This window comes from Larus michahellis, chromosome 5 (genome assembly GCF_964199755.1).
Source record: "Larus michahellis chromosome 5, bLarMic1.1, whole genome shotgun sequence".
NCBI lineage: Eukaryota > Metazoa > Chordata > Aves > Charadriiformes > Laridae > Larus > Larus michahellis.
The window spans coordinates 38,074,500-38,089,312 of record NC_133900.1 but is presented as its reverse complement, the minus strand read 5'-3'; positions in this window follow the sequence as shown (position 1 = coordinate 38,089,312).

Below are 14,813 nucleotides of genomic sequence, written 5' to 3'. Positions count from 1 at the left end.
GATACAAGGCTTCCTCCCAGCTAATTACAATGCCATCTATGTAAATTCTTTAGAGAAGCCCTTGCTTATTAATACCTACACAGTATTCTCCCTGTTTTTATAGCATCACCCTTAGTTTTCACCATTATATTGCCCTCCCAAAGTCACAGTTCTGTCTGCTTTCATAAAACCTTCTGCTTTGTCCTCTTGACAGACCACCTTTTTGGTAGACTGTAATCACCAAGCTACTGACAATGGGAAATAGGTTACTTGCAGTATGGGAAGATCCTGCAGTCTGTGTTACACAAAGCCTATTTTCCAGATGTGAAATCAGACATGCTACAATTTAGGTTTTTTTCCCCTGAACTAACATGAATTTGCACCTGCTGGAAATTGTTACTGAGGGAGGGGAAAAGAAAATGTCATACTGTACAAGACCACTGGTCTCTGAATAGTACTACTGTCCATCCGCATATCTGGGAAGATGCAAAGACAAAATGGGCAACGAAATATAGTATAAATCTGCATGTCTCTCTTATGCTGCTTAAAATACAATGAAATGTTATTAGGTAGCATTCTTGTGTGAGTATATGAATACTAATTTCCTCTATGAATGGACCAATACTAGACTGGAGATGAACCATTCAGCTGCTGGGCAAAAAATCTATAGTGAATCAGAGAGTAATTCTTAGTAGTGTTTTGTTCCTCTGCGTGTGCTTTTTTGTTCCTTCTTAGGTCTGCAATAAAGTGATTCTTCACCATTGTCAGATACTTTGTAGTAGGTGTTACTTTCTACAGAGAAAATAAGGGACAGATATAAGACTTGCAAAGGAGGAGAGCTTTGCATTTCTTGCACACAATGTACAGAAAAAGGGTTTTATTTCCTGGAAACTCAGTTGTTTTTAATGGTTTACATTGTAGCTTAACTTCTCTTCAGAATTTATGGCTAACTGTTAAGAGTCGTAGGTCTAAAGTAGTCAATTGAGAGAAGTTTTTACTTAATCTTTTGAAAAAAAATTCATTTTTTGCCAATTATGATTTTATTTATGCCAAATAAATACTCAGTGCAAGAGAAAAGCTGGGGACCTATCTTTGCATGAGATTAATTGTTTCAAACTCTCAGACTGGGCAGTTGGAGAGACACTCTCAGAAAGAGACTGAGAACAGCCAAGACAAAACCTCCAGCATGACTTCCAGCAAAATCACAGACACAAAGCCCCACATTTTAAGGTTCCTCCTTGTTCTGCAAGGTATTCAATAGGAAGTTTTACTGAAATCCTCAGCAATTTACTGAATTAGAGGTCAATGGCTGTTGGAGATTTGGGGTCAAATATCAGCATTAGTGGGTGCCTAAATTCTTTGAAATAAAGTCCATTTTTTCAAAAGCATCTGGCAGCTGAGAACTGCTTATAACCCTTTCCATTTAAAAATCATTGGATAAAAGGCATAGACAGCATTAGGATCAAAGACCAGGCTCCAAGTCTCTTTCTCTCCCTTTGAGAGCTAGTTCCTGGCTGCTGGCTGGTACAATCGTGCTCCTCTTGCTTGCTCTTCCCAGGCTTGTGCTCTTTGCAGCACAGTATTCCAGCTTCAAAGGACTCCCTAGTTTCCTACTTTGTATAAGTTGATGGGTAAGAAACATCGATGCAAGGAAGGAAAGGGGAGTTTGAATTTCTTTGGCTGAGTTAAAATTAAGCCCTGCTCTTTTATTTTGTAGGCAAATGATCTATTAATGTACTATTTCTAGGGCCAACAGCAGCTCCTCAGCAGATGCGTTCTGAAGAAAGCTCCCTTCAGTTCTTTCTAATAGCAGTTTCTAGGCTCTGGGTCCTAACTAAACAAAAATCTTCAATTGTAGTCCTAATTCATACAGCGCATCTCCAAAAAGGACAGGATTGCAGTTACACTCCTCTGTATTGCATAGCCCTTTAGCTAGCTCTAAGCAGCTCTCTGCTCAGTGGAGACTTCTTGGATGGCTTTCATAAGGGGCTTAGTTCTCCCTATGCACACTGTGAAGGACCTGTAACACAGGTATGAATTTCACTCTAGCATCTGAAAGTTACGCAGTGCCACCGCTGTTGGAAATCTGGCCATTAACTGTCTTGAGGAAGGCAAAATAGAGAACCAGAAATAGTCAGAATTATAATTCAAGGGATTTTGTCTTTCAGCTGCCTTTTTTTAGGGTATTTCTCTTGAGTTGTTTTGATTTTCCTATTTTTCATTATATTTCTCTCCCCACAATGAGATTCTGTAGTATTTTATTTGCATTAAGGGAAACTTACATATGGTTGCCATCTACCTATACAAAGGAAAATAAAACAATACATAGTTAGTATTCTAAATAGATTGGATTATATAATGAAATGTTATTAATTTTGAACTTGGATTGTTACAGTTCAAGAAATATGTCCTAACTGTACAGCATGAGTTGTACACACTTATCTCTGAGAAATCAATTATGGTTTGCACACCTAAGAACTTGTATGAGAATGTAAGCTTCCACATACTAGTGTCTTGAGATTCTTTATCATAAGAAATTATTTGTTCAAGTTCAAGCTTGACACCCTTGTTTAAAAAAATAGCATTTTTAGGGACTTTGTCTTTTAACATGCAGGCACTGGAAATTGCAATCCTGATGGAATTAAATGTTTTTCATTTGTCGGCCCTGGCAGCTGTGCATTAGTAAAATAAATAAATTAAATAAACAGCAACATCTGTTCCAGTCACTAGAGGCTTATTGCTGGAGTTATCTGCATCGGATGGGAGGAGAAGCTCTAGTAGAGGAGCTCAGCTTTCCAGAGCAGAGATTAGTGGAATCACTAGGAATAAATATGTAGACTTGTGTGACCTGTGGGAAATATCTCACCTGCTAAATGATGATGCTAACTAGTATTAAAGTCTGAAGTCTTCTAGCATCTATTCTGCATTATTCATATAAGTAGGAATCCCATTATATTCAAAGAGCTAATATGGTATCAGCCTGTATCTTATTAAAAAGAAAATCTGTGGTGTAGTTGAGAACCTAAGCCTTAGGTTTTTTCTTTTAGTTCATTATTCTTGGCTCCAGGATACCTTACTCTATATATGTATATGAATAGTATAAATGTGTATGTCTATATATTTATGAGTATACACGTGATTCCTTGTGTGCATGTGTGTGTGAGTGGGACTAGATAATACACATATGCCCTTACATGCTGTAGTCAAGACACCTTCCTGTCTTGTTTTAATAAACTAAGCAATAAATGTATTGGATAGCTGTGGTGCACAGAAAGTAAGACAAGGTTATCTAATAATGCCTCCAGATTTAAACTCCGTGAATCTCTCCATACATCTGAGAGAGCAGTCACAAAATAGGTATTCCTATGCTGGTATTCCTACTTGATTAGTTAATGAATGCTCCGTTACAATTTTTTAAAAGCTGCAAAATAAATTCTTAATCAGCCAGACACATGTTACTTGCCAATTCCATTAAAATCATCTGGGAAAGTTGTATACAGCTGTAGGAAAAAAGTGGCAGAACGAACCAGAATGTTTTACTTCCTTTGCTGGAATCCAGAAACTCAAATGGAATTGCTTATCAGGGTTGCAACCATAGCCAGAAATACATGCTAATAAATAAATATTAAAATTGGAAGAAAAACAAAATTGAAGTTTATAGACTTCTTCTGAAGATGATTGTGCTGCTGAAGTGCTATAGTTGTATAGTGCGTGGTTGTTTCAATTGGCAAAATCAGATTTCTGTGAAACTATTTCTGTACTGAGTCCTAAGTACTTAAGAAAATAATTTATGATAGTTAATCAGTTCCTAGCTGGAGCCTAAAACTCAAAAGAGGGTTTCCTTGGACAAAAATTGCTTGCTTCTGGGAAGAGAACTAGTTTGCCACCTCCTTCTCGTTCTTGTGCAGACACCTCTTTGGATCTAATTGCAGTAATCAGAGACCCACAGAAACACAGAATCGCTCAGGTTGGAAGGCCTCTCTGGAGACCGCTCAGAGCAGGGCCAAATAAATCAGGTTGCCCAGGGCCTTTTCCAGTCCAGTTTCAAATATTTCCAAGGATGGAGATTCCAAAATCTCTCTGGGCCCTTCCTCCAATACTTGTCTGTCCTTATGGTAACAAAGTTGTTTGTGATACCTAGTGGGAATTTTCTGTGTTCTAACTTGCTCCCATTGCCTCTTGCCCTATCACTCTGCATCTTCAATAAAATACAAGAGCATGCTGCTGACTCACATTCAACTTGTCCAACAGGACATCTAGGTCCTTTTCTGCAGAGCTGCTTTCTATCTAGCTGGCCTCCAGCCTGCCCTGTTGCGTGAAGTTACTCCATCCCTGACACAGGAATTTCCATGTGCCAGTATTAAACTTTATGAGGTTACCGTCAACCTGTTTATCCAGGATGCAGAGGTTCTTCTGAACAGCAGCCATGCACCCCAGTTTGGCATCACTCACAAACTTGCTGTGTGTGCAATCCATCCCATCATCCAGGTCTTCATTAAAAGTATGAAACAGTATTTGCCCTAGTATCCATCCCTGCCTGAAGGCGCTGCTAGTAAGTGACGGCTAGTTGGATTTTGTACCACTGATCCTAGATAGCTTCCTGGGCCCAGCAATACAGCCAGTTGCAATGTCCGGCTTCCTAGGAAATGCAGTTGTCAGGGAACATAATGCTTATTCCCTTAATTTTAGCCAGTAGAGTTTGTGGTGTCATTATTCGCCTAACATAAGCACTAGAGGGCTGTCAATGAAGTGAAGTTGCAGGTTTAAAGCAGCAAGTAAAACAGAGGTAGTGGTAGTGTGAGGGATAGCAACTGAAGCCTAGAAGGGTGTCAGAATGCCTTGCTAGGTCACTGATCATTTCAACACGGTAGTTGTAAGGCAACAGTTAAAATGGGTTCAAAGGGGAGTATATAAAATGGAAGACAAGTCCCGCTGATTATAATTCACACCGAAAAAAGTACTCCTGGCACTTTCTTTGGCTCAGAAAGTTTCTGAACTGCTTATTGCTGAGAGAGAGGTTAATTAAGCTATTTTCATCTTCTTCCTGTAAGTATGTACTATTAGCTACTGCAGAAGATGGGATATGCGGCTGGACAGACCCATCACTGTGATTCATTATAGAGTACTTGACTTCCACCTCTTTTCATATTAAAAATAAGAAAGTATTAACAGGCTAAGTGGTAGTGAGGTAGAAGTTGAAGGAAAGAAGATACTGACTTTGTTTTGATATCCAGGAGGAAGCTGAGTAGGTTGGAGGTTCCCACTTCCCTTTTCATCCTTTAGAAACATCAGTTTATTGCAAGCAGCAGGTATGGAAGAGAAAGCAACAGAATATGGACTATTTAGAGTAATTGTTAAAGCTCTGGGAAGAATTATATTTACCAGTTCTCTCTACTTTAAGCACTGAATGCCAGCCAAGTAAGTCAGATGGATATGTGTGGGTAAAAGGGATATGTGGTAATTTGAAGGAACATGAATATGCCAGCAAAGGCTTCTCCAACTGTGTGTGAGGGTGCTTTTCAGTTTTCAAATTGTATCTCAGTCTGATAGGTAATTTTCAGGTTTTCTTCAGTGAAAGTTGTTCACATGAAAGTATAGTGCAGCCTATATTTGATTACTAATTGGTTGGCATTTATGTCTCCACTTTTCTCAATTTTGTATTACATTTGGTCTGCAAAGAACATCAGTAATATGTGGACATCACAGACACAGGAATCAGGAATTGCAGCATGAAGATATTTATTGTGTAATAACTAAATTGGATAATTGCAGCTATTTGAAGTAAAACTATAAATGGTTCATATAAAATAATTCTGGTTTTAAGGATAATGAGCTATATAATTTAGTAGCACTGGGAACTAACTTTAAAAGTTGCTGTGGCTAATGCTTTTTTCATACTAATTTCATGCTGTTAAAACTCCACCAGCATTAATGGAGTTAATCCTGATTTTCATTTTATATTTTATATACTGTTTCAAGTATGCCTGAAACTGCTAAACCCACTTAATTCCACACAAAAATAAAGCTCTGCAGAGAGATCTAACTGTTCTTATTTTACACATAAACTCTATGTCAAACAACAGAACAATGATATACTATTATTTGACAGTTTAGATTTACAACACTGGTTGAAAATTCAGAGGCTTTTTCAGGTGTATTTTTATCAATGAAAAATCTGTGAAACCACTTAACTAAAAATTAGCTTGCATTAATGTAATCTTGTCCACTAGCTTCCATAGATGATGGAAGTACTAACTGCCTGTATCAAAGGGAAGAAAAAGCATTTGATTTTTAAGACATAAATCAAGTCCTTCGTTTCTTACTCTTTGATCAGCTTTGCTTATGCGGGCATGTAATTTGACCCCCTTTGCCGTCTAATTTTTAACCTTTTTTCTCTCCCTCCCCTTAGTACTCAGCTTTTATCAGTGCCAGATTTTATTTAATTTTTTTTTTCCTCCAGGGAATAGTCATGCCTCATTCATTTTTTCTCTAGTGTTTAGAAACGCTGTTGCAATGTTAAACTGTTAGGAAATACCCACTTTTTGGAGCATCAGGTACATCCTTTTTTTTTGTTACTAGGCTGCCGCTCTATGGCCGTATGCATAAACTACAGGTTCAGTTGTACTGAAGTAAACTGTATTGGAGGATTTTCTGGGAATACGTGATAGAACGTCTGGGCTTCATGTTCCGCAGCGGGAGTATGATTACCTTAGAGAGGACAAAGGAAAAGACTACCACTTCACCTGTAGGTAGCTGCCAGCCTGGTATCTTAAATGCATTACAGACTATGGTTTTGATCATTAATGCTGTGCATACTGTAGTACCTTAACATGTAATTTATCACTATGTTTGCCCTGGCTGTCTACAATAATGGCATTTTCAATTGGATTTTCAAATGAGAGAATATTCAGCTTTTTATGCCAGAAAGCAAAAGGATATGCTTTCAAAGTACCCTGGCTAGGAAATCAAGTAGATGCTTAGACTGATACATGCCTGGTGTCCTTCATAAATATGCAGGTTTGATGCTTTTGAATCTGTGCAGTAAGTCATGGAAGTGAATCCAAGTGTGTTTTAAATGTAGGGGCTTATATGTAGCCGTACAAGGGGTTTACAAATGGATTAAAGGGGCATCAAAACTTTAATTAAGAATTTTTTCACTTACACAAGGTTAGAATACCCTGCCTAGTAAGTTATTATATAAGTCACTATTTTCACATCTGCTTCTGAAAATGGGGAGGACTGAAACATAGCAGTTCTGCCTTCTGGAGTACTGTGAGCAAGCTGTAGATTTGTCTGCCTGTAAGCACTTCTGATCAAGTTCTACAGCGTCAAGACCTTTCACAGCCAAAACTCATGTTGAATAGGGTGGGAATGGCACTGTATATATGTACAGTATTATTCCTCATCCTTGGGCAATTTTGCATGTTTCCATTCACAAAGTGGAATCAGAACAAGCTTGAGATTCATTCTTGCCTTCATTTTTAGAACACCTAAGCTAAGAGGAAAACCCCAAGGTTGATGGAGATCTAATTTCTTGTAGATGTTAACTCTAAAGAACGCAATCCCTGGTTGATATCCTGTCGGTAACCATCATTACTACATAAAATATTGTAATGGCTTCAAAATGATAGTATTTTCTATATAAGCAATACCCACTGTTTGAAAGCAATTTAAAAAATTAAAAGTCCAAAGCAAAGGAAATTCATTAATTCATTCATTCATTCATTCATTCATTCATTCATTCAGGTGAATAAAAGAGGTCTTATTGGCCAGAGACGCCCAGTAGCTTGAAAACAAGCTAAAAAATTTTAATATGTGTTTCTCTTTGAATATTGTCCTGTATGTACTCCTGGGTTTGCTGGAGGGCAGAGGGTAAAGAAGATTGTTAAAAATTAAACAGCTTGCTCTTGCTAAAATAAAAATCCATTTTACAGTCATTATTGATTTAAACTGAAACAGGTGCTGACCTTTGGCTATGTTAGTAACATTGTTCCAGAGAATCTCTACAGCATTTCAATATTTTGTGTTAGTGTAGATTAATATTATAACAAGGGACAAAACTTTTTAGAATAGTATTTTCCAGGATATTCAGCTATAAGGCACCTTTGGCTTATAACCTGCTGTTAAAAGTGATAATTAGTTCTGCCAAGAAGGTAACAGTGCCTATGCCCTAATAAACCAAACTGTAATATATATTAGGAGGCTCTGAATGCCGCAGTTATATCCCCCCATTTAGGAATATTTCAAGTAAAATTTACTATGAACAGGAGATTGAGAAAGAAGGGGAGATTATAAAACAATATAAAGCAGGAGCTCAGAAAGAAGTTGTACAAGAAAGACCTTGAGTATGGGAACTAAACTAGCATAAAAGGAGATAAAAAAATTACCTCATGTTCTAAAGTATTTATACAGCAGTCAGTGCCAGCAAGAGGAACGTAAGTGGCTTAAAACCATATGCTGAGGTTGCAAGTGATAATATAGAAATATAATAAAAGTATTTTTAAAGAACCGGGATGCTGACCAAATAGCTAGAGGCTGGAATGCAAAAGAAAGCAAAGCTGCCTGAAGCATGATGCAGACAGACAAGGAGGCAATGCAACATCCTTGTCTCTAGCTTATTTGTTGTAGCAGAAGCACCAATGTCCCTAGAGTACAGATCAGTGCTGTGTACAAACCCTGCAAGTGCTGCACTGCAGCAGTCTTTGACACCTAACACGTGCAGCAGAAACACTCGAGTCTACCAGCAAGGCTGGAAAGTGAGATTTAGAGCAGTAAACAGTGAGAAAACATCAACAAATTTTCTGTTGGGTGGTGCTGTGTCAGGTATACACACAAGCAAACTATGTACGCAGAGGCATAAAGCTAGCAAAAGATAGGTTAGCTGTAGTTTGCAAGAATTAATTTGACTGTTGATTTAAGATGTTGAATTGAACTGCAAACCAAACCAGATCCTGTAACAGTCAATACAGTTTTAAGCTGCTGTAATAAACTGAATTATTTCCTTCACATGGAGATACTAAAAATGGCCGTCTTGTACAAAGTGTTGTATTTTTTTCCCCTGAAACTTTTGCATAACTTCATTGCCATTTACCATTATTTTTCTCCTGCTTTCTTCCTAAATGATTGGAAATGCCAGTGCACTGTATTCCAGATATGGTTGCAATAGGTCTGCAACAGGGCTGTAGAGAAGATTATTTTTGCTTCTGAATTCCAAATATGATCCATGGCTACTCTCAAAGTGCCACTGTTTCTTTGTTTTTACAATGGCATCATATAACAGGCCTGTATACTTTTCACCTGTCTGGTCTGGCTCTGCTTCTGAGACAGTAGGTGTCCAAAACTGGTATGTTTTTTTAAAACAAAATAACATGCCCTCTATTTTGTAGAAATGTAAAAACATCTTAATACTACGGAGTGAGTCTAATCCTGAGAAAGGGACCTTTTCTTCCTTGTGCATCTAAATTATTCACAAAGGGAAAAGGCCTATAAAACCAAATCAACCTTGGTGTCAAGACACGGAAATACAAATAACTGGTTTTACCTTATCATCCTTTCCTCTTGTTCTGTTTGCTAGAAATTAGTTAGTCAGATTCTGTGTATTTATCTTACCCCCTATCTATGCCCAGGTGATTTAGTTATATCCAGAATCCTGCTGTGCCAAAACAAAAAGTGCCTGGAGGACCAAAATGTAGTTTTCCCAGTTTTCCTGTCCCTTGCCACTAAAGACCTTGGGTAGCACCATTGAACTTGCAGCATTAGAGCCCTAGAGAGGCAGAGTTAACTACCTGCTTCTGCCATCCCTGGTGAAATGCCATCTCACTTTTCTGAATTTCAGTCTCTACGTGCATGGTATTTCCTTCCTCTTGTCTTTCTTTTGGATGTCATTCCTTTGTTTTTTTGTTTTCTGTTGTTTTTTTACATATTTGTTTTGACAGTAAGCTCTTCAGTGTAGGAACAGTGCATCTATACAGTACCCAACACAAAAGGGCCCGATCTGAGTTCGAAGCTCTGTGTGTCAGTATAATCACGCTAATAAATTCCTTAACCCAGGTACTCTAGCTCACTTTATCTCTTTATTTCACTAGACATAGTTCCTCACAGCACTTCTTCATTGCTAATACTCTGTTTTAGTAGGGACAAGCAGATTAGAAGGAGCAGGACACCTGCTACCACCCTTGCAAAACGGCAGAGGTCATGGTCAGATCCAATTAAGAACAAGAACTTAAGAGATACCAAAGTTAGTATCCCCTTCAGCTACCCAGTGCTCTGCCCTCTCTTACCTCAGATAAAGTTTTGCACTGAAATAATCTTCTGTCTTGATTTTCCTGCTCTGTTTAATTATCTGTACTGTTTGTACTTCTTGTCAAGTTATGTCTATTAAGCTACTGTTTCTTTTCCTGTTGGCTTGACTGCAAAAGTCTTATCCTGAATATGCATGGAATTTAGTACAACCTTCAGGCAGTGGTGAATCTCCAATACTGTTATTTGTAAAACAGGCAGTGGTGAATCTCCAATACTGTTATTTGTAAAAGATATTTTGTGGCCACTATACACACAGTAGTAAATTTATTGAAGTGTAAAGAGAAAAATTGCTCAATACAATGCAACACTTCAGGAGCACATTTTGGTGTAGCTCTCAATCACACACAAACATGAAGTTATATTGTCTGTCATAAAAGAATTGAATGTGATAAATTCTGTGAGCAGTATATTAAATCTAAGGCTCAAAAAGCTAGCCACTTTCCCAGTACCAGCTCTGGGAAGCTGGCTTGATTTCCCTTCGGTCTTGTATTTAACAAATTGCCGTGAAATTATGTGGGTGTTCTTTTCTTTCTCTTCAAAATACAGCTTTGAAATTTCATTCTTTAATATTTTGTCTTCACATCCTAATGGATAAATATTCACATCTCAGAATTTCCCACAGCTGGCCGAAATTGGCAGTGCTGCTGTTTGTTCAAGAGAGGCAAAGGACTGAAATTGGAATGGCATTCCTGCCTCATAAATGTGATCTCATCAAATCAATCTGCAGGTTTGGAAAATTCATAGTTCTTTCATTGGATTGCTTCAACACTGTATGTGTTTTGTGGATAATGTGAGGACTTATATACCTGATCCAAAACCAGCTGAAGCTGGCAGAAAGACCCCATTGTGTTGACTGTAATTCTTTGGAGTATGTGTCCTCATCTACTGACATCTATTGAGTAAAATAGGCATACAAAAATACTTGTGCCAAGCTTCTGTGCCTGCACCTGCTTACAACATGGGGAAAGCACTCGTATTTCTGCTGGTTTTTTTAAATGAGGAAATCCAATCCTGATGTAGAAGGGAGCATGCCAAATTAAGTAAACAGCACAACAGGAATACAGGAAAATTTTTACACCACATGTCTAGAAGCAGGAGGACTGAATTCACAGCCTTAGGGGAGGATAAGCAAGACTAGCTTTAAACTGTCTTTGTACTCCTCTGATTCTGGGTTGCTTGGCGATCGGATCTGACTTTTGACTGGTGCTGAAGTTCTGGCTCTGACAGCTCCCATTTGACGTGTTTTTCAAGAGGCCTTTGAATAAACAACCTTTATAATCTTTATACCTTTCTACTGCCACCAGCAACAACTCCACCAATTGCAGAACACTCCAACTGTCTTAGCGGGCATAAAGTGGGTAGAGCACGTTTGAAGTCATTTAAAGTGCACGAGAACTACTTCACCTTTATTGAGATGTCCTAAGTAATTTCTATGAGGTTCCCTTGCCAGGAGGTGCTGTGCTGATACAGCTCTGTCATCACTGATACAGCCCTGTTGTCACTGTTGCATCACTGAACTTGCTACCAAAAATAACAGGAGAAATGCAGAAGACACAGCACTGGAGGCTGTGGTGAAACCTACGCAAAACATCCTTGCGATCAGTCTGGAACAGTGTGGACCATATGGGCTCATCATAAATGTGCTAGAATATTTCTTATACGAAGAATAAATATATAAACACAACTTTTTATTGTAGCCAACAAAAGAGTAATGCAACTGGGAGAAAAATGAGGAATTAATCAAATGTGTAGTCAATGGTACAAACATAAGAACTGTGATATCAAACGTAATGCTAGAATTTCTGTGAAATAACAAACATCTCAGTGTGTCTTTTCATTCTTTTTATTTCCTGGATTAGGGTATTAACGATTGTGGGGTGTTTGGGGTGTTTAGAAGCCAGAAATAAACTAGCAAGTTTATTCTGATCCTCTCTTTTCTAGTGGTACCCCTTGCGTCCTGGCTGCCTCGCTTCCACCTCCCTGTTTCTTAGAACCACTTGTCTTCATTAGTGATCACGGCACAGTCCTTCACCGATTAAAAGTCTTACAAGATAGTCCCTCTAGACAGTTTCTGATTCTACCATTTCTCCCGATTGTACCATTTCTCCTAATTCCTCACTAACCTTTAATAGAAGTGATAATTCTGGTAGCCTCAGAATTTCCTGCTTGAAATAAGCTTTCAAGTAGCATGCGTGTATTAGTCAGGCTGACTGAAGACAGAGGTAGTATGAGAACTGGGAGGCCTTTTAAAGAATATTTTCAAGATAAAAAGATTCATGTGACAGAACTCTGGAAACAAGACATTAGACAAATAAAAAATTAAGTCCAATGGGCATATTTTTTTAATGTTTTCACTTGGTTCAGTAGAATCTGTTTGGTTTTCTTTCTCAGGAGTGCCGTGAACTTCTGGTTTTCCTATTTCTTCTTGGCTCACTGTTTGTATTCTGATATCACTTTGCACAGAAAAAGATTGCCTCTTGGAAAGTTCAGTTACCCGTGCTGTTCAAGTGATCCTGACAAGGATGAACAGTAATAAAAATTGTCCATACGTTGAACATGATTTGGATTACACTGCAAAAATTACATGTCAATATTGGATAGAGCTGTATGGGGGATATATACAAGAAATATAGGGTTATATGTGGACATGATTTGTCATTCCCCTCTTGACACCACTCACTCTACGTGCCTGTTCTTTATTTATAGGCAAGAAGCATGCTGATATTTCAATATTCCTTCAGCTCAACAGTTCAAAGTACAGTCACAGCAAGAAAAGCAACATGTGTAACCATGAATAGCCTGAGATTCATTTCACTGGATTTTCCAAGAATTTAATTTTAAATTGAAAGGTAAGCCACAATGCTAATTTTACAGGAGTTTTGAAAGGGGGAGGTGAAATTTTAGGATTAAAAAAAAATGAAGATAATGAAGGTAATGAATGAACAATGGATAATGAAGAGACTGGAAAACGGCACACAAAATTCCCTTTACATTTTAGTAGTAATGAAGAGACTGGAAAACGGCACACAAAATTCCCTTTACATTTTAGTAGTAATTACAGGAGGCAACAGATGCTGTCCTGTCATGCAACATAATGTTTTACTTTATCTAGTTCTGGGCTTTAATTGTATTACTAAGGACAAAAGTCAATCTTAGCTTATTTCTATGAATTGTGACTTCGTTACTGACAGAAACAGGAGTGATGATGTATACACAAACACACGCAAATGTGTGACACTAATAAAAGTTGTGTTATTGTAATTAGAAGCATGAAAAAGTGTATTAATTCAATTAGGCTTCAGTTAATTTCAACATGCCGGGGTACTGTGATCATGAGCACATTAGAAATATCTTGAGAGTCATGATTTTCCATCTCTCATGCCCCCTTTGAATATAATTTTTGTTATACATTAGGAAATCATGAAAATTTATAGTTGTCCTGTGAAAGTTTTGACGTGGTAATGATGCAGAATGAATACGATACTTCTGCTAGTAGAAGACTAAGAATGTCTAAGTGTTTCAGCATAAATAAGATGGAGATTACATCTTGCAAATACAAGATATTTTGGTATTTTAAGTTAGCAAGAACCATTGCACTCAGGCAAAAATTCACTTCCTAGGGAGAACAGGAAGTGTACTTTAAGTATTTTCATTCACTAAATCTGTTTTTAAAGTCTCCAGAGAAAAATCAGCCCTGTAAGTTCTTAGAAGTCTTGAACAAATACCAAAACCAGAATCAGAATGGAAACATTCAAGCATGTCACTTTTCCCATTGTTAACACACCAGGTAGCACATGTGAACCTCTCTAGCGCTAAGCAGTTATTTTTTTTTTCAACAAGATATTTTTCATCAAGAAATAAAAATAAAAGTCCTGCTAGACTTAGAGATCTCTGGTTCAGCCAACATTATGTCAATATTATTGGGCTTCAGTTGCTAACAACTTGCAAGCTGGAGAATTAATAACCAGACTTAAGTTGCCACCATTCACTAATGAGGCTGGAACGTGACATGCACACCTAACCAGCCATGAATACAGAAGAAAAAGCTCAAGGCTCATTTACTACAACTGTCAAACTAATGCATTTTCTTTAGTGCTAATCCAAAGAAGGATGAGCCCTAGTGCTGCAGCAGTATATCAACATTCCGCCAGTGTAAGCACCAGAGTAAAACAAGAGACAATTTACTCTAGAAATTCTCAGTATATGTTTCCTTTTGCTATGAACGTTTCTAATGTCTTGCCCTGGGACTGGATGATAAACCCATATTAATCCCCTTGGAAGGCTGTATTTCCTGTAATTGTGAGATGGGACCAAGGTTTTATCTGCATATTTTACATTTTCCTTTTGCAAATTTTTGTATTCCTTTCTCAGACTTAAATCATTGCTTTGCCAATAATAATTGTGTACACCAGAGCTATCAACAGTAGAAAGTTCCATATGTTGCTGCAGAGATGAAACACAGAGAAGAGAGTAACTCAAACCTACCTCCTTTATATGCACCCCTCCAATCTGGGAAAAAGGAGGGTGTACTA